The sequence below is a fragment of the Chaetodon auriga genome, chromosome 18 (assembly GCF_051107435.1).
Source record: "Chaetodon auriga isolate fChaAug3 chromosome 18, fChaAug3.hap1, whole genome shotgun sequence".
In the NCBI taxonomy this organism is placed as follows: domain Eukaryota; kingdom Metazoa; phylum Chordata; class Actinopteri; order Chaetodontiformes; family Chaetodontidae; genus Chaetodon; species Chaetodon auriga.
The window spans coordinates 5673399-5689282 of NC_135091.1; the positions used below are offsets into that span (position 1 = coordinate 5673399).

The 15884-nt window shown below is 41.9% G+C and overlaps 1 protein-coding gene across 2 annotated transcripts in view; it reads left to right on the forward strand.

The window, feature by feature from the left end:
* sipa1l1 (signal-induced proliferation-associated 1 like 1) overlaps positions 1-15884 on the forward strand; it is a 75018-nt gene that overhangs the window by 10639 nt on the left and 48495 nt on the right. For both annotated transcript variants that reach the window (XM_076755759.1, XM_076755760.1), the window contains exon 3: positions 15139-15206. The gene's annotated coding sequence lies outside the window, so the exon portion shown is untranslated. The remainder of the gene's footprint in view (positions 1-15138; positions 15207-15884) is intronic.

Sequence of the window (15884 nt, forward strand, 5' to 3'; positions counted from 1 at the left end):
ATTTTGGACTGGACTGTAGTTTGCTATGTATTTTCATTTTTGTTTATTTGTTTATTTTTTTAAATGAATTGTTTAGTCTATAAAATGTCCGACAATAGTGAGAAATTCACAGTTTACTTGAGTGCGGGCTTCACATTGCTTGTTTTTCTGACAACAGCTCAACACTCAAAGGCATTCAGTTTACAAGGATGTAGAACAAAAAGAAGATCTTTGTACACTTTTAGAAACTTGGACTGGGTAATGTTTGTCATTTTGATTGATGAATTAGTTAAAGGATTAAGATATTGTTTAAGAAATTGATGAAAGATGATAATGATAAATAATTGTCCAACTGATTCATCTGTGTACTTTGCTGAGTCCAATGCCTGTTCCACAGGCGGACATAAACTGGACTGAAAGATCGTTCTGGCTCAGGTGGACCTGTACACAATTTTCCTCTAAACCAGAAAAATGAGGCCACAATACGCAGGCTTACAACATCTGGCTTGCAGGTGGTGGAAGCAGAAACCAAAACAGGAAAGTGGCCTGTCATGATCGGCTGTGCTCACTGCAACCTTTCTGCTCATCCAAGAAGGGGAGTGTTTTGGCTTGCAAGGTGAAAGCCAGAGTGGAGTTTCCATTCTGGTGTTTAATAGATTTCAGGTTCATGGCTCTGCAAAGACCAAATGTTTGGTAAAAGTGCATCAGTCTTTCACTGGGTTCATCCCATCGTGCTTTTAGCTGAGCCATGGGTGTACAATGGCACGCAGAGGAATGTGCGAGAATGCTGTGTGTACACAATAGGGATGACCTCATTGTTTTCAGCTTCATCTAAGCTCAACATGCTGAAGAACAATGAAATCTGCGTGCCACATTACCCAAACCCCCCCTCTTTACACTGTGTATATGTGTGTTTATGTCCCCATCGCTGAGGTGTGTATTTACCTTCTAGTTTACAGAGGTTCTTAAAATATTTACTCAGGGCTGAACTGGTTAATGATTATTTGGACAAGCAGGATTGGAAGTGTTTGGCTACACACACTGGACCACGTTGTTGCAGAGAAGCCAACTGCAATGGGCTTTGTTCCTGGTGTCAGTTAGTGAATGCGGTCCTAACCTCTCAAGGTTAAAGGGTGAACTCTTTCTCAGAAAATCTAATTTATGCTTTCATTTCCAATCGCTGAGTGAGGTTGGCCTTTATTATAGCGTGCTGTGGTTTTTGTCTAATTTTGTGGTCTTGACGTAGACCAAAATGTTTACAGCTGAAACGATTAGTTGGTAAATCTGTCCATCAATGATTAACAATTATTTTGATAACCAGTACTGCTTCCAGTTCTTCAAATGTGAGGTTAAGCTGCTTTTCTTTGTCTTACAAACTGAACATCCTCTGGTTTTGGACTGTTTGCCAGACAAAGCAAGCCATTTGAAGACAACATCTTGGACTTCTGTTTAAAAGTTTTCCGCTGGTTTTTGACATTTCATACACCAAATGATTAATCGAGCAAATGACAGGAAGACTGATTGATAATGACAGACCTTGAAAGGGTTCCTAATGTTGACAAAACCATCTTTTTTTCTTTCAAGTTGTAACCTACCAGTAACCTGCTGCCGTCCCTCAAACTTGCTGGAAAAACTCTTCACTCAGGGAACAAGTGATCGTGACCTTGTCTGTTAGAAAACCTCCCTTGCGGGCTCCTCTCTCCTCCTCTCGCACCTGTTTCCTCTACATCTCTCCCTGTCACCACAAACTCAGACTGTTGCTGCCTTGTTACCCAGTCACTCAAATTGAGCAGGCCGCTCCGTGGGCGTTAGAGTGCTTTAAATGGTCATCGGAGGCGATTTACCACATAGCACTTTGATCCATTCCAGTGGCGTTCTGACAGCTTCTAGCTAATGCCTCCGCTGGGTCTCTCCAGCTGTGAGGACGAAAGCTCGATCAGTGGTTTATGGATGTGAGACATGTGAGCTTAAGCAAGCTGCTGTTTTTCATTAAGAAGCTACTGGCACATGGGAGGAGAGATGACTGCCCGGGTGGTGCTTTCTAATGACAGCAGGCTAGTTTAAAAGTAAACTGTCTTCAGTGAGGACCCACAAGATTGCTTTTAATAAAGTGACTGCCTGAAGCCCTTTACCATCTCATAAAGCACTTGGGGAAAACATCCACAATTGAGGAGAGGGGCTCACTTCAGCCTGACTCCAGTGTTTTCTCTATTTCACCACCGCCCACGTACTTTTAAAGAAGTGGTCTCTTTTTTGCCCTGGCTATGCTTTACAGTGAACAGACAAAATAACCACAAAACAGCCACTGGACTGGACTAACTGACCTGTCAGGGGGAGAGTATGGCTCTATAAGTTTGAGCCTGTGTATAAGATGATGTGAACGATAGCGGGAAGCCATGTATAGAGATATAATGGGATATCAGATGACTTGAATAGCATGAATGTAGTTGGACATCGCAGTCTGTCCCCGAGATGAGAAGTGTATCTGGAGGGTTGTAGCTCAAAGCACCACCGCTTCTCATCGCTTCCCGATATGAGATTCAATAATCTAATGTTGCCAGGCAACGGGTGCAATTCCACTTTTGGCAAGTATTGCTTAGTAACAAAAATTGTTTCCAAGGAGTAAAGGCAGAATCGCTGGTGGAATCAATGATGGATACAAAACTGGAACCTAATCACCCATTTTAGGAGCTTAAAGCAGTTAGTGTGTATCTGCACCACACAGACTAGTTTGTGTTTTATTCAATTTAGCGAATTAGAAAAGCAAAAGGTTGTAGAAAAATCAATGATTTGCTAGCTAAACACTAACACTGGACAGTATTCACTCTATGCATGGGCTTCATCTTAGATTTTTGATTCTTCCAAAGCTCAATCCTCCACAAATATCCCACAGGTTGTGGAGCACTCTTGTCTCACAATGCACCTCTGCCTGCAAATGGCCAATGATGCACTAGTGGGAGGCGGAGTAGGAGGAGAGGGGTGGTGTGAACAGGGCCTGCGGGGGTGGTGCTGCGTTACATAATATCAGGCGAACCCAGCTGTGCTGTGTTGTTTAGCCCATGGGTGAAGTGGTGCCGGCCAAGCCGACTGATGTGTCCACCTGCGCTAATCAGAGTAGGTTCGAGATTAGAGTACAGGTCAATGAGCAGGCTGATCACATGGCGTCAGCGTGGATCAGAGTCAGATTGAAATGGACAAAACGTGAAATGGCAGCGCCAGCATCTCTCTTCCGGCACTGTGTTGCCATGGCAGCACAGTTGTTGTGTTGTCAGAAACCTTGAAGTGTAATGATAATGCAGGCCTCCAACGACGGTAATTAGAAGCCATTTTTCTTTTTTTTTACAACCAAAGCTTCCTTCTGTAGCGCTCTCTTATCCCTACAGCCACTTGTCAGTGGAGCAATGCACCAAGGAGAAATATCCTTTCATCATGTGCTGTAAAAACAGACCGCTTACACTAGTTAGCACCAATACACACTATCTTCCCCCCTCACGTTGGCAATGTGTTACACAGTGATTGTGGACGGGAACTTCTGTGAAGACTGTTAATGTTAATTTCCCCTGCCTGCTGGTGTGTTTCTTTTGGCAGACTCTGCAAGTAGCATAATGCTTAAATAAAGACTGAATAATACACTACAGGTGTCTTGCAGGAAGGGGCCTATCACCCTGCAAGCTCTATTTAAAAAAGTGTGTATCAGAGTCACTAACATTAAAAGCTCATCATGTTGTCCTCCCAGACCTCTGTAATTAAAGGAAGAGGCGTTTGTGTTTCATCATGAAGTCTTAGTCTCTGATACAGCATTATAGCAAGACACAGACAAACCAATGTTCTCTTGCATGTACCATTTAATAGAAGTTTGTTTTGGAACAAAAACAGGCTGAAACCCACACAAAACTGTCAAACTTCTTCAGTGACATCAGCCATTAAGGGACATAAGCATCGACAGGAATGTCAGCAAGCATCACTGGCTATGGTCTGTTTTGTATAGCAATCTGTGTTGTGTTCCCATATCCAAACTTTAAAATATGAGTTATATGTATGTATTTATTTCTCATGTGCCTGTGGTATTGATGAAAAAGTGAAAATTGTCAGTAGGTTATCACATCTCTGGAATGCCAGTGGCAGTGCAACACACTGGCATTTGAGGTTAAGCGCATTATACACCATTTCACTAGTGTGAGTGTGATCTACATTTAAGAGGGGAAAAAATGGGACCACACAAGCTCAGGCTCAGGGCCTAGAGTGATTGATGGATCGATGAAACCATGTAGTAACAATCTGTTAAGCGCTGCCTGAAAACGCCCAGCAGCAACTTGTCTCCTATTGGCTTTCCTCTGCTGTCTTTAACCACCATTGGCCTCTCTGATGAGGTCTGATGGGAGCACAATGGTGGAAATCCTCAGGTTTCAAGTCAAGTCAAAGTTTGTTATAGCAAAGTATCACAAAGCATGCCTAAAATAAAGTAAAACAGTGAAAAAGTGTAACATACAGTGCATCTGCATAGCTCTGTTAACATACACTGAGTATAAATAGGATAGCTGTAGTTGAGTTTTTAGGGCAAACTAAGAGAGGTTGAAGACTGATGTTTCCTGTGCAAAAGTTTGTACTTTGCCTCCGGCGCTGTCTGCCTGCACCCAAAGCCTTCCTCGCGGCTCTGTTTCAGCCCTGAAATGAATGGAATAAAAAGAGGAAGTGGGACATGGAGGGAGATCGGGTGAGACAGCGAGATGGCCACAGAAATTACAGAGATGCATGGATGGAAACTGGGAACTAGATAGCAAGAAGACTGGGGAAAGATGAGGCAGAGAGGTAGAGATAAAGAGGGGAAGGAAGATGGATGACGGTAAAAGTGGAGAAGATGGAGAAATGGAAAGAAACGAGAAGACATTTGATCTGTTCAAGGGAAAAGGCAGAGGGTAGAGAGGAATACTAGTAGAGCAGTAGAAGTTTTAGAGTGATGAGTACGCTGGAGAGGGAGGGAAAGGTGAACGTCAAGAAGATCCAGCCCCCGCACTTAATTGTTTTGTTTTGCCAGTAAAAGCCCCAGATGCCTGTAGTCAAGCAACGGCTTGACCCTTTCTTTGGTTGTGAGCTGCAGGGCTGAGGGCACTGCACAGAAAGCTTAGCAGCAGGCCTTTTATTCACAGGCCTTTTCTCTGTTTTGCCCCTTTGGGTGGTGCAAAGCCTCACATCTGTCAAAGTGTTACAGGGCTTGCTGTCTGCAGCCCTATCCTCCTCCCTTCCCACCCCTATAACAGTGATTACCCAGGAATCCCTGCACACTGTTTCTCACGGCCATTAAACATGCACTTGTCAATCTGCCTCCTCGTCTTGTGACCGATGGCCTCAAAGTCGTTTGACTCTCGGCTTGTTTGGGCTAATCAATACGAGTGCAGATTTTCTCCCTCAGTGGTCTCTAACCATGTGCCTTTGTGAGACGTATCCATGCGTAGTTAACGTTCCTGCACCACCAAATTTAGCTGATTCCTTATTCATTGCACTTTTAAATCAGCTGCCATTCAGTTTGATTGGAATAAAAACTAGATGCACATGGCTCAAGCTTAAAAGGGCTTGGAATCACTGCTGTGTTGTTTCGTTGTGCATGCATGGTTTGCAAAGTATAATTAGATACAACATCTGCACCTGTATTTATCATTCAGAATGCAAAAAGAAATCGGTGAATATTTGACAAAACGGGTGTGAGAAATGGTTGTGAAGAGTCACTGAGAGTCCCCCTTCAGGTAAGCGCACAACAAGATACATTACATATTGTGCTTCACCTCCTGGGTTTGCCTTGAATTAACTCTAGTGGACCCCTGCTGTTAGCATGTTTAGCTACTGACTACCAAGACTTTCATTGTGGAACTACACCAATCAAAGCTAGCTCTCTGTTTGTCAAGACATGGAAATTTGTATTTGTATATTTGCAGTTGACCAATCTCACCTGTTAAGTTGATCGGTAAACTTGTCTGTCCGCCCACAGAACTTGTCAGACATTGTTTTTGGCTTGGCCTGCTAATGATGCTACCTGCAACTATGCCTGGTGCTTTCAGATTGTTTAGAGTGTCAGCTCAGCGATGACAAGAGCAAGAACGAGGCTGTGTGCTAATTGCACTGGGCTTTTGTCTTCAGATGTCAGGATTAAAAGCGTTTGCTTGTTTAGCAGTGGCTCTTCCTTGCCAGACATATATGTGGTTGATAAATTGGCACACACCTCTGACTAGTGTTGACTCAAATTTTCTGGCTTTCTGTCCTATAAAATAACACACGTGCAGACAAATGAAGTCAATGGAACTGCATTTGATCCAAAATAGTAGGATCTTATTGTTAAGAAATGCTGAATTAGATCCATTTGCAAAGATGAGTGCTCTGGCTGTCAATTACAAACCGCTTCATCTGTTATTATATATAAACAAATCAACAAAGCATGTGGATCCAGTGTACAAAATGGACCACGGATCTGCAGGCTGGTTGCAGACTGTTGAAATATATCTTGGATTAGGCTTAAATGTAGGCACACATAGGAGCTGATGCAAACTTGTTGCCTTTTGGCAAACTTCTTAAATCAAATATATATGCATCCTCTCCTTGTGCAGATCTGATTGTTATTTTGGAATGGTGGAGAGTGTCCATGCCCCTGGATGGACACATTGCACTGAGGGCAGGCCCCCGTTTGAGCCCATGTTGGTAATGAAACTGTTTTCCTTTGCTGCAACTTGAAATGTTAGTGGGAGTCAACATGTGTAATAAGTCTTAGCTATTTTGTCATGGTCTGGGGAGGGTCAGGGAATTCAGCAGACCCAAACTTTCTAATCTAAACACACATGGAAGATCATTTTGAAAAGTTTTTTTTACACACAGATTGAATTCTGTTTGAAAAATCACCTGTATTAATACAATATGTCAACAAGAATCTGTGTGTTTTATGTGTACACAGCAAAAAACCAACAAGTTCAGCCCTGCTCTCACACCTGTCACCCTTTTCATGCCACTAGAGTTTGCAGGCCTGTATATGACCCAGTAGTTGGTAAAAACATTAAGTCAAATGAAGTCACAGCCACCTTGGAGATACTTCTCCAAGTGTCAAGAGAAATGTAGTTGGACGAAACAAAAGGCGAGAGTCTTCATGGTGACTTGGCTGTGCCATGACTACCCCTGCCACCGCTGCTGTTTATCGTGTGAACACCAGTGAAGAAGAGACCACGAGAAGAAAGTTGAAAAAAGTAAATGAAACAGCGAGTTTTGTTGTCAGGCTGTTGTGGGCTGGAGTTTTATGAGCTTTGAGGCAAGGGATGTGGTAGCAGTGATTTATAGCTTTCATTATCAGGGTTTTACACACTGTTGGTTCCCAATAGACACCACACAGATCTACACACACATACATGCACACGCACTTTGCCTGATGAATAGTTTAAGTTTTCTAAGGTGCTGCTTTGACCACAAGCATTAAATGTTAATGCTGTTTAAGGTCTGTATCAGGGGGAGGATAGGTGCAGGTGTTCTTTTTTTTTTTTTTTTTTTTTTTTTCCCCCCCAGACAGCACACACACACATATGGGTGCACACACCTGAACACACGCCACCTGAATCTTTGATATTCTTTCCTCTTCCTGTGGTCACTATGAAGCACACAGTCTGGAGTGAAGAGCAAGTGGAGGGAAGGGAAAGATTTTACCAGTTGAACTTGTGAACTCAGAGAGGGAGAGAAGTGTCGAGTCTCAACTTAACATTCTGTTTCACTTTATCTTTTTATAGTCTATCTGTAGCACCATTTGGCCTTCGACCCCTCTTTTAACTCAGATTTTGCCTGATCTTCTGGATAACACTTTGCATTCGTCGTCTCTCCACCTCACCTTCCTCTCTCTCGCTCTCTGTTTCTTGCTTGTGGACTTCAGCTCTGGTGTGATTTACAGTCATAGCAGAGGATCTGCTACTTTGGTCATGCTTTTCTTCCTTGCCACATTTTCTCAATCCCCCTCTGTGCACAAATGATTCCCAGGCTTCTTCAGACACACACAGGCTTTCTCCTTTTTTTCTTTCCTAGTCCTGCTTTTTTCTTCTTCTTCTTCTTCCTCTGTCCTTAATTCCTCTCGTCTTTTTGGCTGATGGCAGTAATAATTGGCTAAAAAAGCAACCTTTGTGCTGCCTGGCACTGAAACGCTCTCTCCTCAATGCTCTTGTGATTATCATTAATTCTCTCAATAGTATGTTGACTTGTGGAAAATTATACAAAGTTGCAGAGACTTTCGCATGTAAGCACACACTTCTCATGACTCTTACCCTGATGATAGTAACTCAGAGGCCCTCGTGGCCGTTGGGTGAACTCCTCCTGGCAGGTCAGAGGCTTCACGAATAGCTTGGCCTGTCAAAGCTCACTGGCCGTCGGTGCAAGCTCACACACACGCCAGGTTTCGCTGAGTAGCAGCAGCAGCAGCAGCTAAAAGCAGGCCTAATCCAGGCTCCACTCTGAAGAAGGTTTAACCGACAAATAGATTTGATACAGCGGCTCCGCCAGCCAGTATCCCTGTTTTCTAAAGGGTTGAAGAGTGTGGGAGAGGAAAACTGAAGCTTATGTCCCCATGCCTGAGAATGTGAAAAGCAGGCAGCTGAGACTTGGTGGAGAGCTGTGGCCAAAACAATGAAGATTGGTTTAGAATGGGCAGAAAGTGAGGATAGGTGGCAAAGGAACAAAGCTGCTTATGCTGGCTCGCGGTGGCTTTGAAATGGCTTTGAAATGGAATCCACAGAGAATTTGATGCACTTTGAGTTTTCTGCAAGTTCTCTGAGCTTCCCCATACACCTTCATGGGGCTTTATACAATACGCTTCTCCGCTCCCTCTTTGAATCGCATTGTACCCCACACTTTATTGAATCACTCCTGTAATGTGGTTTATTCTCTTGCTAAGGGGTGTGAGGTTGGTATTTATATGGGCCATTAAAAAAAGGTGTTGATTTTATATCAGTGCAGTTTTTCTTTTCACAGTCTTGGCATTTGTAAGGCATTGCCAGCTGAGGATTAGAGCCCAGGCTTAGGTAGAGTGGGTTACATAAGAAGTGCTTAAAAGGTGCTAATTATTCTTCCAGGTTAAATGCCTCTTCTCAACTAGACAGGAAGTGAGAACCAAATGGCACACGTGGCAACACTCAAATTTGTGTCATAAGTGGGTTACAATGGCAATTTTTTACAAGCACGTTTAGCCTGAGCCTAATTCATATCAATTGAATTCTTTGTGAAAGAATACAAAAACCAATAGTCAGGATCATTAATTCCCCCTTGTCTGTATTGTAAGAGGCGCAGGCTTTCATCACTCTCAATGATTAGACCAGAACAGGAAAAAGTGTGTCATTGTGTGGACGGTTATTTCGGGTCTCTCATGTCATCTATCTTTTGTTCCTCAGAGCCTCTGACAACATTCTTTAGAGAAGGCTGGTTTGGTGAAATTATGACACACCCTAGGCCAGCGTTTCTTGGGGTCCTTAAGTGGAAAATGTCTGCCAAACATTGTTTAAAATACAGAACTTATAGAGAGTTATGCTAAAATCTCTTGATGCCCAGATGAAGGTTCTGGACCTTGGCCAAATACAGCTATATGAATATTGAATATTTTGCAAAGCATTTGTGTCTTTAAATTCCACATTTCTTAAACCCATTTTGCCGTTTTACATCATTACAGCATTGTTTTTGTTTCAGTTGTTAAAGTCAGCAAATCTCCAGAAAAGACTAAAACTAACAAAGAATTTATCCTAATAATTCCCTGTGCAGCCAAAGCCTTATACAGCTTATGGCTGTGTGCCACAGACCTCCATTGTTGTCCAAAACACACAAATGAGCAACACCATTGCTGAGCGACACGTTCTTTCATTGCAGTGAGTATGGTATGTATGTATGTAGTTAATTTTCAGTCAATCCCACATACAGTGTCCTGCTGCCCAAAATAATTAGAACACCAAATATGTGTTAATCCACAATTTAAAACAATTCCCTACTAATCCACTTCTACTAAAAATTACATTCCCTCCGGTTTTAGAAAATTACTAAGCCTTTTTGATAATGCGACTCTCTGTATCAGTACATATGCAATGTTTTTCGGTGCGTGCCTCTGTGCTGTTAATAGCTTCTTTGTGCCACTGCGATCGCCTGTCATTGAACAGTGTCCCTCACTTGTTCTTCTGTGGCAAACCATTAAATTAGCATGATAAAATGACAAAACCTGCCCCCAGAAATCACCCAAATAACAACCTGCCAATGGACTCAGCCAAAAGCCGATAGCTGATGTATTCGTCCAGTCGTCCAACCCCGATGTGTTCTGTAGGAATGCCTGGGCTTAGGGCCACAGACAGAAGTTGTAAAGTTGTGAGAGACGGACTACTGCACTGCTGATTTTGGTGTTTTCGTGGGGTTGTTGACATTAAGAAAAATATTCAACAATGCCAACTTTTTCCTTTTTAAAAAAAAACACATTTGAAAAGAAAGAGGGATCCGATTCTTTTAAAGTCTTAGGTGTTTCCAGTATGGTTCCCAATAAGGATTTGATCTTCTTCTAGGAGGAACCAAGACAATCAGTAGCTGACTGGAAAGAGAACTAGCTCCTTAAATTCTCTTCTGCTTTCTTGAGCGTCCTGCCAGACATCTGGACATTGTCTGTTTTACGACCTGCAACTTGAGCTAATGCTCTATCTGAATCCAGTACACCACAGCATGATTTGTATTGTCAAACTGTCTCCCAAAAAATCGTGCCAAAGAACACATTCTTATTAATCACAGACTCTTTTTTTTGTTTGTTATATTGGATTTTGTTTTATAGCCAAAGCTATAAATATATATGGATGGAACATGCTTCACATCGACAGTAAGAATGTAGTGTACTATGGGAAACAACAGTTGGTCTTGTAAACTTTACTTTTGTAGATTGAATTTGACAATGGTACTTGACTTTACCAGGTGGACATAATCTCTAAATCCAAAGTTAAGAGGCCAGAATGTGTTTCATGCAAGTTAAAGACCAAGTCACAGCTGACATCTCAAGGAGCCCTCACACTCTGCCGTTTCACAGACTCAGAGATGTGTCTCTCTTTTCATGTCATGTCGACGGCAGTTTGGCTTCAGGTTCCTGTGAACTCAGTGACAGAATTTCTTCAAATGTAGCTCAAACGTTCACTCACATTTTTGTCCATAATGCAATCATTCATATGCTAATTATCGGTTTTGCTGATCTTGAGCTTCAGATGACTGTTTTTGCACCATGTGATGAAGCTCTCTGTCAGTCCTCTGTACTCCTCTGGGAGTAAACTATCTAAGTGAAGACAACATGCTTCTCACTGGAAATTATAGTGGTGACTGCCTTTTTGCCAAAAAATACACTTTTTTTCACTTCCTTCAGTCTTATACATTTAAGTCTGGACAGACATGTAAACTGCAACTTGACTGGTTGGCTGAGGCATACAACCGCAAAATGGTAATTATAGTTTGCCACGTTTTAATTTGAAAGTACAGTAAGGTGCCCTGTGCCCAGCTCTGAGGCTGGTGTAAAAGCATCTGGAGACATTTGTGGCTTTGGCCTAAGACATGAACCGTCCTGCCAGCCTACACTGTAGCTTTACCAGCTCTGATCTGCTATACCTTCCCCATTTTCTTTCTTTCTCCTTTCTCTTCTCTCTGCTCTCCAAAACATATTGCATTTCTATGTCATCTGTCTTCCCTCTCTCTTAACGTTCGCCAGATTTCAGACAACCTTTATCTCAATCATCTCAGTTGTCTTCCTGATCTGCCTTTAGTCACAGCATTGGTCATAGCTGCAGCTCTCTGTACTTCCTGGACAAGCTTGATTGGATTAAGTTGCTTTTAAAGCGTGAATTCAATTACATGCCGAGAATAAATGATTGCTCACAATTACTTATGTTTAGTAAGTAATTTAAATAACATTGAATTCTTTTCATTGAGCTAGTTGAGCAACCAGCTCTTCACTATTTGCTCTGTGAACTCTGAAGCAAAGCTGTCAAAACTGAGTCTTTCACACATTTGACTACTGTGTCATGTGAACCTACAGACTGAGGCCACATTTAATAATGTTTTGAAACAGGGCTCACAATCATTAACTAGTAATATTAACAGAGCATGAGTAATGGACAAGTTCCTGTGAGATGGTGGCCTTGCTAAGCCGATCGAACTTAGGCTATGCAGCAGCAGTCACCACCAGCGTCCCGGCGGATGAGTGGTGGGGTGGAACGAAAGGTTGTCCACTTAGTCACTGCGCTGTATGTGTCATTCAAGATGGTATTCTCATTTCCATTTCCTGTTATCTCCCAATAATATGGGTCATGAATGTGTAAGCTGTCGGTCATTTTCTGAACATTAATCAGACTCCAGATTTCTCAAGCTTTTGTTTGTGTTTTTGATGGATAAGTGATAAAAATGTATGCCTTGAGTCGGAGTTTGTCATCTGTCAGGCGAGCTTGAGCTCTGCAACAGGGCTGAAGCTGCCGTAGTAGTTGGAGTTAACAGCCGCAGATCTGCCTAGGAGAGAAAGATGAATGGAGAGTGTGAGATACAGTATGATAGGATGACAGACAGAGGTTTGGTGTAAAGTTGACTCATGCTCGGGTTATGTTTGTCCTTTCATCAACTAAGCAACTGTGGATAGTGGTAGAAAGTGTGGGTGTGTACTGAGCAACTGTGTACATGTGTTCCAGTTTGCACAGACTAGAAGGTTTTTCCCCCAGTTTGACATGGGTGGACCATTAGCAAGCCTCATTAGGCTGAATGCCAGCATGTAGAAACAGACTACGGAGAGGTCCAAGGTCCAGTTCAGCAGTCTGCACTAATAGCCTGGCATATAGAGAGATGGCAATGAAGCTGACTCAGAGATATAAATGGGTATGGAGAGTAAATCGAAGTTTGGAGCTGATGACTGGAATATAAAAACAATTTTGTAGCTTATGATGAACGGTGGTTAGAAAAGAAATAATGCATTCATCAGATAAAAAGATGATCTAAATGATCAGATAAACAGAATATTGTTCTTAATTCCTTGCAGCATATTGCAGTGAACGGTATGCCGCCTTACCTGAAATAAAGACCGCCCCTACTTACGTCAGAAGAAATTCATACACTTAAAAATAAAGCACCAACATTAACCCTGGCTGGGAAAACTGTTTTCGTCATCCTCCGGCAGATGAAATTTAGCCCAAGATGAGATGTGTCATTGTTTGTGTGCTAAAGTTTAGCAGACGACAGTAAGTGAATCATCTTGCGTTCACGTCACTTACCACTTCTGCTAAACAGCTTCCTCAGTCGTTGTTGAATAAGACCGAAATTACATGTGGTAATGATTGTGGACACCAGCTGTTAGAATCCCTTTTATGCAATGAAGGTTTTCTTGGAACTAAATAGGAAACTAAAGTGTGATCAAAAACGCTGCATGGCATCTTAGATCTCAGATCGTCTTTCAGGTTTCAGACTTTGCTAATACCTTGCAAGTAACAAGTCCTTGCTTTGACCAGAAGACATTTTTTAAGATTATTTTTTTCATATTATGCCAGCTAATAATAATCCTTGCTGGGAATGTTTCTGTTTGTACGTATGTATGAATTTGTCTCTGGCAGAGCTGGTTCAATTACACGCTCAATCACATTAAGTCAAGGCCGTACAGTTTGCGTTTGTCAGATCTGTCAAACCACGGTGCCACGAGTTGGGACTAAGAATTAATTAACTACTGCATTGATGATATCTGGTGGAAAGCAGAATGTTAAAGTTTGTAGTCAAGACTACAAATCACAAATCAAGTCAAGTCATGGGACCACACAGATGGAATTTATAACAAGTGTCTCTGCACTCTGCAGAGTTGGCGGCTGCTGGCACAGTTCTCCAGGAAATCCAGCCAACCTCCGTGGAGAGGAAATGAAATAGAGGTGTGTGTGTGTGTGTGTGTGTGTGTGTGTTTAAAACCAACTGCCAGATAACTTTTTTGAGCTGTGAATACACTGCACTGTTGTTAACCTTTGTCACCAACTGCACTGGTTAACATTATAAGTGTAGCTCATCTCTGTAACTGATGGATAACATTCATTAGACTGCGACAATGATGGCTCGATGACTTTTAGAGTCGAAGTTTGTCTCTGACGGTCTTTGAACTTGGATAATCACTGATATTTTCCCCCCAGAGGTTTTTGGAGTTGATTACAAGATGAAACACTTGATGTTGCTTTATTAATTGATCGGCTCTTACTAGGAAAAGGATCAGCAAAGTTGATTGCATCTGAGTCAGTTTATTTGTCAGGATATCCCATCTCAGCCATCTCTTATATATGAAATACAATAGAATGAAGGCAATTATTAAGTTTCATGCACATTTTTCTAGGTCACAGTTCAGAATTTGCATTATCAAAGGGAAAGCCAAGGCTCTTGTTGTTTTCTCTGGCTGTGTTCTCCTTTTTCATCAAGACTCTGTTGTAAAGCAGGTCATTGTTCTCAGTGGGATTTTTTTCTTTTTGGATTAGGATATCAACAAAAACTAGTCCCTGAAGGAAGGAGGTACCACTGAAACTAAAATCAAATCCTGACTCTTCAGTACTTTTGCACAGGTTCAGTCTTGAGGGATATTTAAATGTTCTGCTATGCGCGCTACCTGTAAAGATTACAATGAAAAATCTAATCAGCATGTTATATTTGAAGCCAGAGATAAGAATGAATTGGTTAATCAAGCAAATAATTAGATATCAATAATGAAAATAATCATTAGTGGCAGCCCTAATTTCTTCCTTTAGTCATTTCTGGCGCATTGAAATAACAGCGGTGGCCTGCTATATTTGGCACACCTTATTTTTCACAAACTACTTCATCCAAATCCTGAAGGTCCTGGTTCAAATCTGTGACGTTTATTATCTTGAGTTCTTGGTATGATATGACTGAAGGATTATCTTGGAGAATCTGACTTGTGAAATTGATGTGACATGATCAGCTTGAGAGAAGATGCATCTCTGGCAGGCTGAGGTGACAAAACACAGCAGAGTCCAATAAAGAGAGGGTTTTGATTGGCTTTATTTAAGCTGGTATCTGTCTTTCATAATGTACCCGGATCTGGGCTTTGGATGGGCTCAGCTCAGGACATCTCTGCTATGTACATCATTCTTTATTTTAAAAAGTACCTGTTTCTCTTTCAAGGTCACCTGAGAGCCTTCAGACTGTGTCTTCTGCAGTTCACTGACCTCGACAGGACACTGGGTTCATCAGTGAGTATCCTGCTTTCTCGGTCAGGTTTGAGGGTCTGCTCTCCTTAAGTACATAAGGCAGCACTTGGGTACAGATGTTGTCAAGGTAACTGTTCTTCTGTTGCACTTATTCTTTATAAAGACCCTTGAACTTCTTCCAGTGAATGACCCTGCCTCACAGAGCTGTTATAGGAGAAAGAACCCCAACTGTACTGTCATTGTCGCTATTATACTGTCGGTGATTTCCATCAAGTTTCTAGTGGCATACTTCCATTTTTGCATCCTCAAATTACAACTCTGATTCCAAAAAAGTTTGTTCATTGTGTAAAACGTGGGTAAAAACAGAATGCAATCATTTGCAAATGAACTGTGTTTAGAAGAACAGTTTTATGAACTGTTTCTGAGCTCATGTAGTAACATCCTTTATACAATCATGTGTTCGCAAAGTGGTGAACCTCACTCCATCCTCACTTGTGAACCACTGAACCTTTCCAGGATGCCCCTTTCATACCCAATCATGATACTATCACCTGTTAAAAATCAACCTGTTTACCTGTGGAATGATCCAAACAGGTGTTTTTGGAGCGTTCCACATCTTTCCCAGTCTTTATTTGTCCCAACTCGTTTGAAATGTGTTGCTGCATCAAAATCTGAAAAATAATTTATTTAGAAAAATCAATGAAGCTGATGAGCTCAAAC